Source organism: Parus major, chromosome 19 (genome assembly GCF_001522545.3).
Source record: "Parus major isolate Abel chromosome 19, Parus_major1.1, whole genome shotgun sequence".
Classification (NCBI taxonomy): Eukaryota; Metazoa; Chordata; class Aves; order Passeriformes; family Paridae; genus Parus; species Parus major.
This window is the reverse complement of record NC_031787.1, coordinates 861,961-871,424: the sequence shown is the minus strand read 5'-3', so window position 1 is coordinate 871,424 and position 9,464 is coordinate 861,961. Positions and strand designations below refer to the sequence as shown.

Sequence of the window (9,464 nt, the reverse complement as noted above, 5' to 3'; positions counted from 1 at the left end):
CAGGGAAAGGTGTGGAACCTTCCCCAGGAGTGGAACAGCCAGGGCTGTGCAAAGCACAGCTGTGCTGTAACAGATGGATTTTGGTGCCAGGGTTGTTTCAGTGCTTTAAGGGTTGCAGTTTTCAGTTTTCAGGCTGGGATCTGATGGATAATAGCTTTCAGGTAAGATTCTCCCACAGGTGGAAGGGGATGGCAGGGGAGGAAACAAGCAGGAGTTTGATCTTAGGCTGCTGAACTCCAACCCTGACCTGGCTTGGAGGGAGAGGAGCTGGAAGGTTTGGTCTGCTCCTTTTCCTCCAGCTGTCCTGAACCAGGCCAGGCTGCAGCTGATGAATTCAGTATCACACTGAATAATGGCTGATGCTGAGGACAGAGCTTTGTCCATCTTGTGCAGAGTGTTTGTGTCCCCCAGGCTCTGGTAAGTCTTGGGCTTTGCTGATGCCTTCTGTGTGTGGAGCTGATTGTTTCATGCTTGGAGTGGTTTGTATTTTTAGCATCTCTGTATCTCACAGACTGAAGTATTCTCTGGTTGTTTGCTTTGTTGAGGGTTTTTGTATAACTGGGGAACCTAATCACAGAAACCTGCTCTTTACAGGAACAAAGACTCATCCCTTCTGGGTTGCACTGGAGCATTTTTGCCTGCCCTAAATTCACTTAATTTGAACCTAATCTCTGTATTTCTGTAGTGTTTCTGTGCAAGTACCACACTGCTGTCTCAGCAGTAGCAGTGAGGAGCTGAAAGGAGTTCATCATGCCGTGTAGCTTAATGCCTTATGTTTATTATTAGGAATAAAGACAAGTGCTCCACTATTTTATCTCTAATGTGCAGTTAACTTAATTCCTAATCCTCTGAAGAGATGCTGTTCTTCCCAACATTTGGGCTTTGCCTTGCTTTCAAGCTGTATGTGAAACTTAAAAGCTGAAATGCTCAGTGTGGCAAGAATTTGAATATGTGCAAGCATAAATCAGTTTTCATGAGCTCCCCCTTCAGCATTCAGGGTGGGTTTTCCTTTCCAGGCTGTTCTTTGTGCAGTGTGGAGCTGTGCAAACACAGCCATGGGCTGGTGGGATGTGTTTTGTGGGATATTTCAGTGCTGAGAGCTGGAATTCCTGTTCCTCCTCTCTCCTTTCCTCAGCTCTCTGCTCGTTCCCACTGCTGGAATATTCACTGGGGATGAGGACTGGGAATTTAATAAGCTTGTGCAGGTATCTGCAGTGTTCCAGGGCTGGTTTTACTCCTTGGCAGTGTATTACAATACAAAGGTTAAATACCTTTTAACAAACAGTTTAACAAGCAGGATTTTGGCATTGTCCAGCTTTCACTTGTGGAGAAACTTGTTCCAGTTCATCCTCTGGGATAAACTCTCCAAAAAATCCCAGGATGACATCTGTGCTCAGGTTCAGCTTTCAAACTTACACAGTCACCAAAGCCATTGTTTTAGAGGGTTGTTTTCATTGCTCCTCTCTTTTGGGTACATTTAATTTCAGCCTCTCGCAATCTTTCTGTTCCACCAGCACACTGATCTTGCTCCACTCAGCTAATTGGATTAACTCACTTGCTGTATTTATTGTACAGTATTGATTTGATAATACCAGTGTTCCATCTCACTGTAATCTCATATTTTTTCTGGTCTCAAAGCAGCCCCTCTGAATGCCCCACCTTTGCACCTGGCGTTGGTATAAAATCACAGCAGTGATGAAAAGCCCTGAGGCCAATCAGGCTCTGTGCCCTGCTGCCTTCACAAGCACCGAGGGCTGAGATAAAGGAGTTGGGTGATGTTCTCACACCTCTTCAAAGCTGCTCCATGCAGCTGCCTCCCAAAACCTCGTGTTTCTGCAGGTGCTCACTCACTCCTGGGCTTTGGGGCTCAACACCTCAAATATTTGCTCGCCTCTGCTCACTCCTCAAACGTTCAGACTTCTGACAAGAGCTCAGCATCCCAGTTCTGTGGTGACCTGTGAAAATCCCCAGGTGTCTAAAGCATATAAAGCTTCAGTTCTCATAAAGTCACAAAATGCTTGTGGTGAGGCAAAGTTGGAGTCACTGAACTCAGCAGAGGCCTGCCAGGAGTTGTGGCAAGGCAGAATCTGTGTGTAAAGAGAGGACTTTGCTGTGTGACAGCCAGGTTCAAGCACTTCTGGATTCTGCAGAGTTTGAAGCTTCATGTCCATCTTTATTTTGACTCCTGAGAAAGCACGTTTGCCACGTGTTCTCTAAAAGCCTGGAACTGTGCTCTGGGCTGGTCAGTGCATTCTCAAATGAGCTGAGACCTTCTCCAAACCTGCCTTTGTTTGTCTTTGGGTGGCCTCACCCTGTGGGAGGCTCCAGCCCCAGGTGAGGAGGGCAGGGACCACCAAGGGCCTTTCCCAGGAGCTTTTTGGGATGCTGGCAGTCTCCTGCCTGCTCCAAAACAGGGCAGTGATGAGTTCTTGTGGCCCAGGACAGGTGGGAACTGTGTTCTTCTTGCCCTGGGTGCACAGGGTGTGTTCCCACTCAGAGTGGGGAAAACACAGCAGGAAAACTGCCAGCTGTGCCTGCTCAACCTTAGCCATTCCTTGAGAAAATAAACCTTTTTTACTTCCTTCCCTTGTGACAGTTTATCTCTGACCAAGGCTTTTCTTCTGTTTATTAATAAGTAACTTTACACCTCAGAGAAAGGATTCATACTTACTCCAAGTTGCGAATTCCTCTCACTTTGAAGGGGCAGTGCAGCTGTTCCTGGTTTGGGTAGAAACAGGGTTAATGTGGCAAGGTTCACATGATGGGATAAAAAACCTCTGCTAAAAGGCTGCTGTGCAGGGGCAGTCACTCTGTTCTAAAACTCCTGTGAATTAGGGTTTGCTCCTGGTAGTAGCTCCTCCAGGTTTAAGTCCTGCTTGTCCTACCTGAGGGCTGTGGGTGTGTGGGGGACAATTTATCAGTGCCCAGCAGGACAGGGTTTATTATCCCATCTCAGAGCAGCTGCCTGGGAGTGTTTGGCAGTGTTTGATTGGAGGATTGGTGTTAAAAGCCAGATTATTATAAAAATAGGGGAAGTTTTACAGACATGGCAGAGTCTGGTTGAGCAGAAAGAACAGCTACCAGGTGGCTCGTGCTAAGCAGGTAAATAGGAATAAATGATGGTTGCAGCTTGTGGAGGATATCCAGCAATTTAATAAACTCCAGAAGAAATTGCTCAGGGCCCAGTGGTGCAATGCACTCTGGAAATGGATTTAATTCAATTGTAACAAGGCCAGTAATGGACACCTGTTCCATGTGCATGCAGCTCCTTGCAGCCCCAGCTTCAAACTCACAACTGCAACATGTGCTAGAGCAGTATTTAAAAAACCTCAAGTTGACAGAAAGCATCAGAGCACTTTATTCCTGCTTTAATTCACATTGAAATGCAGCTCCCTGCAAAGGAGTTGGGTTCAACACCCAGCCTGCACCAGCAGTGTTTGGGATGAATATTCCAAATTGTTCATGTTGTGACCTGGCACAAAGTGATCCTGATGAGAAATGAGGTATCAGTCTGCAATTAAAAATTACCTGAGAAGGAACTGCCATAGGAAAAGGTTTGAGGGGGCTTCTGGTCTTTAAAAGCCATGGAGGCAGTGTAGTGTTGAATTATGGCACACTGGTGTGTTCCTGCTGTAAACAGCTGGTTTTTTAATAAAAATAATATGTTCTTACATCCTTAAATGTTAATAGCCAGCTGAGAGAGAATTCTGATCAAGATTTAATTTTTTTTTAATTCCTGTCAGTGTTTACACACTGACAGTTGAAAAGGACAGCAAATACCTTCAGGTTTTTAATTAGAAATAAAATTGATGATGGGACTGGCTGATACTGCTGAGGTTTGGGTTCCAGTTATGTGACATTACAGAGGGGCTGCCAAACACAATTCCCTGAATGGGATCTGGCAGGGAACCTGTGGGGCTGCAGTGATAACTCGAGCCTTTTCACCCCAAGGTGCTTCCCCTGGACTTCAGAGATCCATCTTGGAGTTTGCACAACTTGATTTAATCCCATTTGGGGTGGAAGGCAGGCAAAGTTTGAGGTTTATTTATTAAAATCAAGTTGAAGTTACTCAAACTGCATCTCACACATCGAGTGCTTCTCTCCACACTGCTCCTGTCCCATTCCATTCAACTTGCCCTGAGGCTGAAATATAATAATTGCTGTCTAACCATGTCTTAAATAGGTAAAAATGATCTATTGATACATAATAAACAGAGATAACAGAATATTTTATTCATGTTTTCTGAAAGTCTCAATTATTTCTATTTGGGTATCAATTAGAGTTTGCATTTAAACAGAATTCAGAGTAGTAGCATTCTGTTCACTTAGTCTAAATTAGATGGCAGTATGTTTCACTTAATATAAATTGTGTGTGATTACTTACAATCAGTTTAAATCAATAAGTTTGTGATGGATTTTTCCCAGTGCTGTGGTTGCTCAGTAATAAATCCCTTGTTTAGTCCAGAAGGCATTGCTTCTTTTGGCAGCTTTCCCTGCATTTCAGTAATGACTATTGGATAGGCACAGTTTCAGCAAATCAGCATTTAAGAAAGAAAAAAATAAAAAAAAAAAAAGCCCCTTTAGAGTATAAACACATTAAAAAAATCAATTTACCACAACTAGTCCCAATTCAAATTAATAGAATATTCAGCTTGGAGAATCTTGGAGCCTGTTCCTTGTAGCAGAAATTTGTGTATATCCTGAGTTAATAGTGTGAAGGCAGGGAATGGGAATGTGGCCTGTGATTGAAGGGCTGGAAGCTTTGCTCTGAAATCCTCAGAGGACAGGTACAGAATATTATTTTACTTGGCTAAACGGAGCCCCAGGCTGGCTTGAGTCATTCCTGGAGTCCTGCTCCCCATCTGCAGGAACCGTGGTGTGTCCCTGAGGAGAGGAGTCCCTGCACTGGGGGAGGATGCCCTGGAGAGCTCCCCCAGCCCAGCTGCTGTTCTTTGTGACAGGACTGAGGATGCCTGGCTGTGAGCCCAGCTGCAATTCTGCACAGGCTGCTGCAAGGGAATTCCTGCTGCTGGACACTGAAAAATGCCTGGCCTTTCACACCGTGCCCATCCTTTTCTCTGTCTCACAGTATCTGGTTTGAGATCAGTTGTGGTAACCACAATGGTCTCATTTCTCATCCCTGCAGCCTTTCAGGTCTCATCCCTTCCGTGTAAAAACCACTTGGGCTTCCTGACCTGTGCTTTAAACCCCTCTTGAGGCGCTCCAAGGAGATTCTTTAGGGAGGAAATGCGTTTACTGCAGGCACTAACTCCCTTTTCTGCATGTGGACAGCAGGATGAGGTGTCCTGTCACTGTGAGAGGAGACTCTGCTGTCCCAGGGCTGGGGCACAGTTCCAGTCAGCCCCAGGGGCTGTGGGGATTTACCACATCCAAAGTAGGGCAGGTGTAAATGGCTTTGTGTGAGGAGCATTCCTCTGGGAGAGAGCCCTGCACTCACCTCTGATGTGTGTTACAGGTAAAGGCATTTTCCCAGGGCATCACAGTCCAACCTGGGGGTTTTGTCAGTTCTTTCTTCCCCCCTGCCTTTTAGACAAATATTTGGGTGCCTGCAAAGATTTTGCATAACTGCTGGCAAAATCCCTCTCCATAACCACCTACACTCCTGCTGAAGCCCCTGGCTGAGCAGTTCTGCTGTCTTCAGTAGGAAAGAGTTCTGCAGGCAGTGGCTGGGTCCTGTGGGGTGGTTTGGGATGGGGTAGGCAGAGGCATTCTCAGCAAAAGCAGTTCCTAAAGTTCCCCCTGGGGAAGGGGAGCTGGTGCTGCAGGGTCTCTGCTGGGGCAGGGCAGGGTGATCAGCACATTCCTGGTGCCCTGATCACTGGGAGCAGCTCCAGTCCCATCCCTGGCTCCCAGGCAGGATGGGCTGTGTGCTCCTGCCTCATTTCCAGGGCAAACAGGGGCTGGTGGTGTTCCACAGATTCCCCGTTAGGAACCCGGGATCCTCGGCAGAAGGGGAGTTTGAAACAAGAGGAAAGCAGAATGAGCATGAGGCTGGGGTGGATGTCTCCAGGAGAGCTCGAGGCTTTGCCAGAGGCTCAGATTTTGCCACTGACCTGGGTTTGCTATGGAGTTACCCCCCAATATTCCTCCCACGCCTTCTCTCCCTTTGTGCTGAAGGCAGGCTTTGAACTGGTGTTTTATTCCGTGATTTTTATGCAGAAATTTCAATGTTCCATCATTTTTATGCAGAAAAGGGCTTTGGATTTTCCCCCTTTCCTTTCTATTTTTTCTGATAGTTGATTTGAGTTGGTTCCAACCTAACTTTATACCAAAGCTTTTCTCTCTGTCCTGAAGGGCTGAAGGCATAATCACTGCTTTCTCATTTAAATTCTAAAATTACCTTTCAAATCTTACCTTTGCATTTATTTTGTGAAAATCTCTTCTGGCCTTTCAAGGGATGAGCAAACACATTTTCAGCAGTGCAGGAGTGGAAAAAGGCCAGAAATTGCTCCCTGCCCTCTTGACACAGAGTTTGCATAATTCCAGACCTTGGCATTGCAGGTAACTTCTGATTGAAGCCCAGGGAGCTGCTCTGTGTCCAGGGGGTGTGGGTGGCTCAGGCTGGGGGATGTGGTTTGTTCTGTTTGAGGTTGGTTCTGTTTCTGGAAGCTGTGCTTGGGCACAGGTTCCCCTCTGTGTGTGCTCACCCCTGGAATGATCAGCCCTGGAGCTGTTCCAGCCGGGAGAGGCTGGGCTGGGACAGAGGAGGTGCAGGGCAGCATCCCTGAGCAGCAGCACCCAGGGATGGGGAGCAGCCCCAGCCATCCCTGGAGAGGCTGAGAGGGGATGAAGATGAAGAGGGATGAGGTTTATCCCTGCACGTTCACCTGGGAATGGCAGCACTTGTCTCTTTGCTGTGGATCTGGCACCTGCAGCATTTAATGTGCCCTGGTTTGTTTTCTCCTGGAAACAGCTCTGGAGGTGCAGTGTGCTCCTGGTGTTTTTGCTGTGCTCTCTGGGAAGGGAAGGTGTAGGCAGCTCCATCCCCAGCTCTCACTGACGCAGGATCTGGCACAAAAACCCCACTATCAGAATGTCTCTGCTTTTTTATTCCCCACCTTCTTACCAAACCCATCGCTCTCGGGCAAGCGTGGGGAGCCTTCTCCTTGCCAAAGGCTGCACAGAACATTCAAATAACTCTGACAAGCTGCACATGAAACCACCCAGTTGTGGTTATCCCCCTTCTGCTCCTGCTGGAGGATTTTGCTGTGGGCTTTATGAAATGAGTAGGGAGCTGCAGTCAGCCAGGGGCTGCAGATTCCCCACCAGGAATGATGAGCTTTCTCTTGATGGTGTCATAAAGCTGCTGCTGGAGCTGCAATGTCACCCCTCAGCCCCAAGTCCAGATGTGTTTCCCAGCCCAGCAGCTGCACCCTGTGGGAGCTGAGGGTGTTCTTCCAAGGAGGATGAGCAGAAAACAGCCCTGGACACAAAACACAGAAAACACCTTGTGTCCCAAGGGAAGAGACAGCTCCCCGTTCCATCAGGGCTTGGGAACTGGGAAAGGAACCTGTCCTGGCAGGTGTCCTGTGTGCCACACAAAATCTCTTGAGAAAATGACATTTTGGGTTTTTTAAGAGAGTCTTGAGCAGCGTCAAAGGGCTTAAAATATGGAAAAGCTTTTCAGTTAATGGCCAAGTTAATGAGGCCTTGAAGTGATCCTGTGCTCTCCCTCCCTCAAATCAGTGGCAGGTTCTATCAAGGAGGGGTGTGTAGGAAAAACCCTGATGAAAGCATAGAAGAGTTTTTGCAAGGAATTAAGTAGGAGATAGCTTTTTGGCTCTGGAAAGAGTAAACAAGTAGAAAATTATGGTCATTTGGCAGCAGGAAATCTATTTTTTGTCATTACTGTATATTGGAGGCATCAGTGAATGAGACTGTTTAAACCCCAATCAGCCACCAACCCTCACACGATCACTTTCTTCTTTCCTCTTTCTTTTCATTTAATTTCATTGCTGAGATGGAAAGACCCAAGTATGAAAGGCTTTAAATAGGTGATCATTCTCATCTCAAGGCTTTTGCCTGCCTTTTTACTTCTCAAATCTCATTTCAGAACACATTGCATTAAATTACATGAAATTACCGAGCACTTTAATTACTTTTTTTTTAAAAAAACCCAAAAAGCCCAAGCCATTCTCATCTGCTGCAGCCCAGAGAAGTGATTTGCTGATGCAGTGCCAGCTCCCTGAGGTGCTGTGAGCTCCAGGATGGGGAGGATGAGGAGCTCCAGGATGGGGAGGATGAGGAGCTNGAGCTCCAGGATGGGGAGGATGAGGAGCTCCAGGATGGGGAGGATGAGGAGCTTTGGGGAGCACAGCAGCCCAGTTCCAGCTGTGGGGCTGAAGATCCAGCTGTGTCTCCCGAGCTGTTTTTGCAAAGACATTTGGAGATGAATGAGTTGTTTTACCCTTTTAGGTGTTGCTCCCAATGCTGCTGATGTCGCTGCTGTAAAGTTTTGGTACCTGGGAAGGAGAAGTGAAGAGAAGCAGGGGGAGGGATGAATTTCCAAAGGTGCTGATTAAAAAGACAGCAGTGAGGAAATCATTGTTGTTTGTAGCTGGAGCGGGCTGTGGGATCTTCCCATCCCAATTACCATTTCTAATTGACTTGTAGGAGCGTGCTCTCCCTGCTTTTCCCGCAGTGCTGTTGCTAGGAAGTGTTGCTAGGCAACCTCAATGCCTGAACCGACCTTTAAGATAAATATATGTATTTTCTCCCCATTTTGATGCTGGAAAGCAAACCTCAATTTTGTCTCTGTGCTGGCCTTTCTCTGGGCAGGAGGAGCTCTTTGGGCACAGGGGTTGGGGAATAATGGTCTGCCAAAGATTTGGCAAAGCTTTTTTTGTAGGCACAACCTTTTTTGTCTGTGACATCCTCAGGAGCTCAGTTTTTTCCTTGCAGTTCTAGCAGCAAAAGTTGACAAATAATATCTTAAATGATTTATCTGATGAATGTAGTGATCCCTATTGAATAAATCACTGAAGAAACACTTCTCACTGTTCCCTCAGGGGCAGAGCATGAAGGGTGCAGTGTGACAAGGAGGATTTAAAGGCTCCTGTGTTCCTCAGGCCTTTCCCAGGAATTCTGGTGCCCCTGGCACCTGCTGGGAGGGTTTTGCTTTTACCAGCTGTGCTTGAAGCAAATCTCTTGCTTTATTATTATGTTCAAATTAACTGAACATCATTCCAATCCAATGCTTTCCATGATTTTTTGGAACGCTTTCACCTCGTGACAGATGTGTCAACTGTTGAATTTTCTCCTTTCCAGGGGAAGGGATCTTTAACAAGGAACATGGAGTCCAACCATTCCCTTAACTCTGCCAAGGCCACCACTGCCCCATGGCCCCAAGTGCCACTGTCCCCTCCTGCCAGGACTTGTGCAGAGCCAGAAATTCCCCTGAGCCTCCTTTGCTCCAGCCTGAGCCCCTTCCCAGCTCCCTCAGG

General features: G+C 46.9%; 1 long non-coding RNA gene across 1 annotated transcript in view; it reads left to right on the top strand.

The window, feature by feature from the left end:
* The first annotated feature begins 348 nt into the window (after window positions 1-348).
* LOC117245294 overlaps window positions 349-9,464 on the top strand; it is an 18,259-nt gene continuing 9,143 nt past the window's right edge. The window contains exon 1 of the long non-coding RNA XR_004499869.1: window positions 349-417. This is a non-coding gene — a long non-coding RNA (uncharacterized LOC117245294). The remainder of the gene's footprint in view (window positions 418-9,464) is intronic.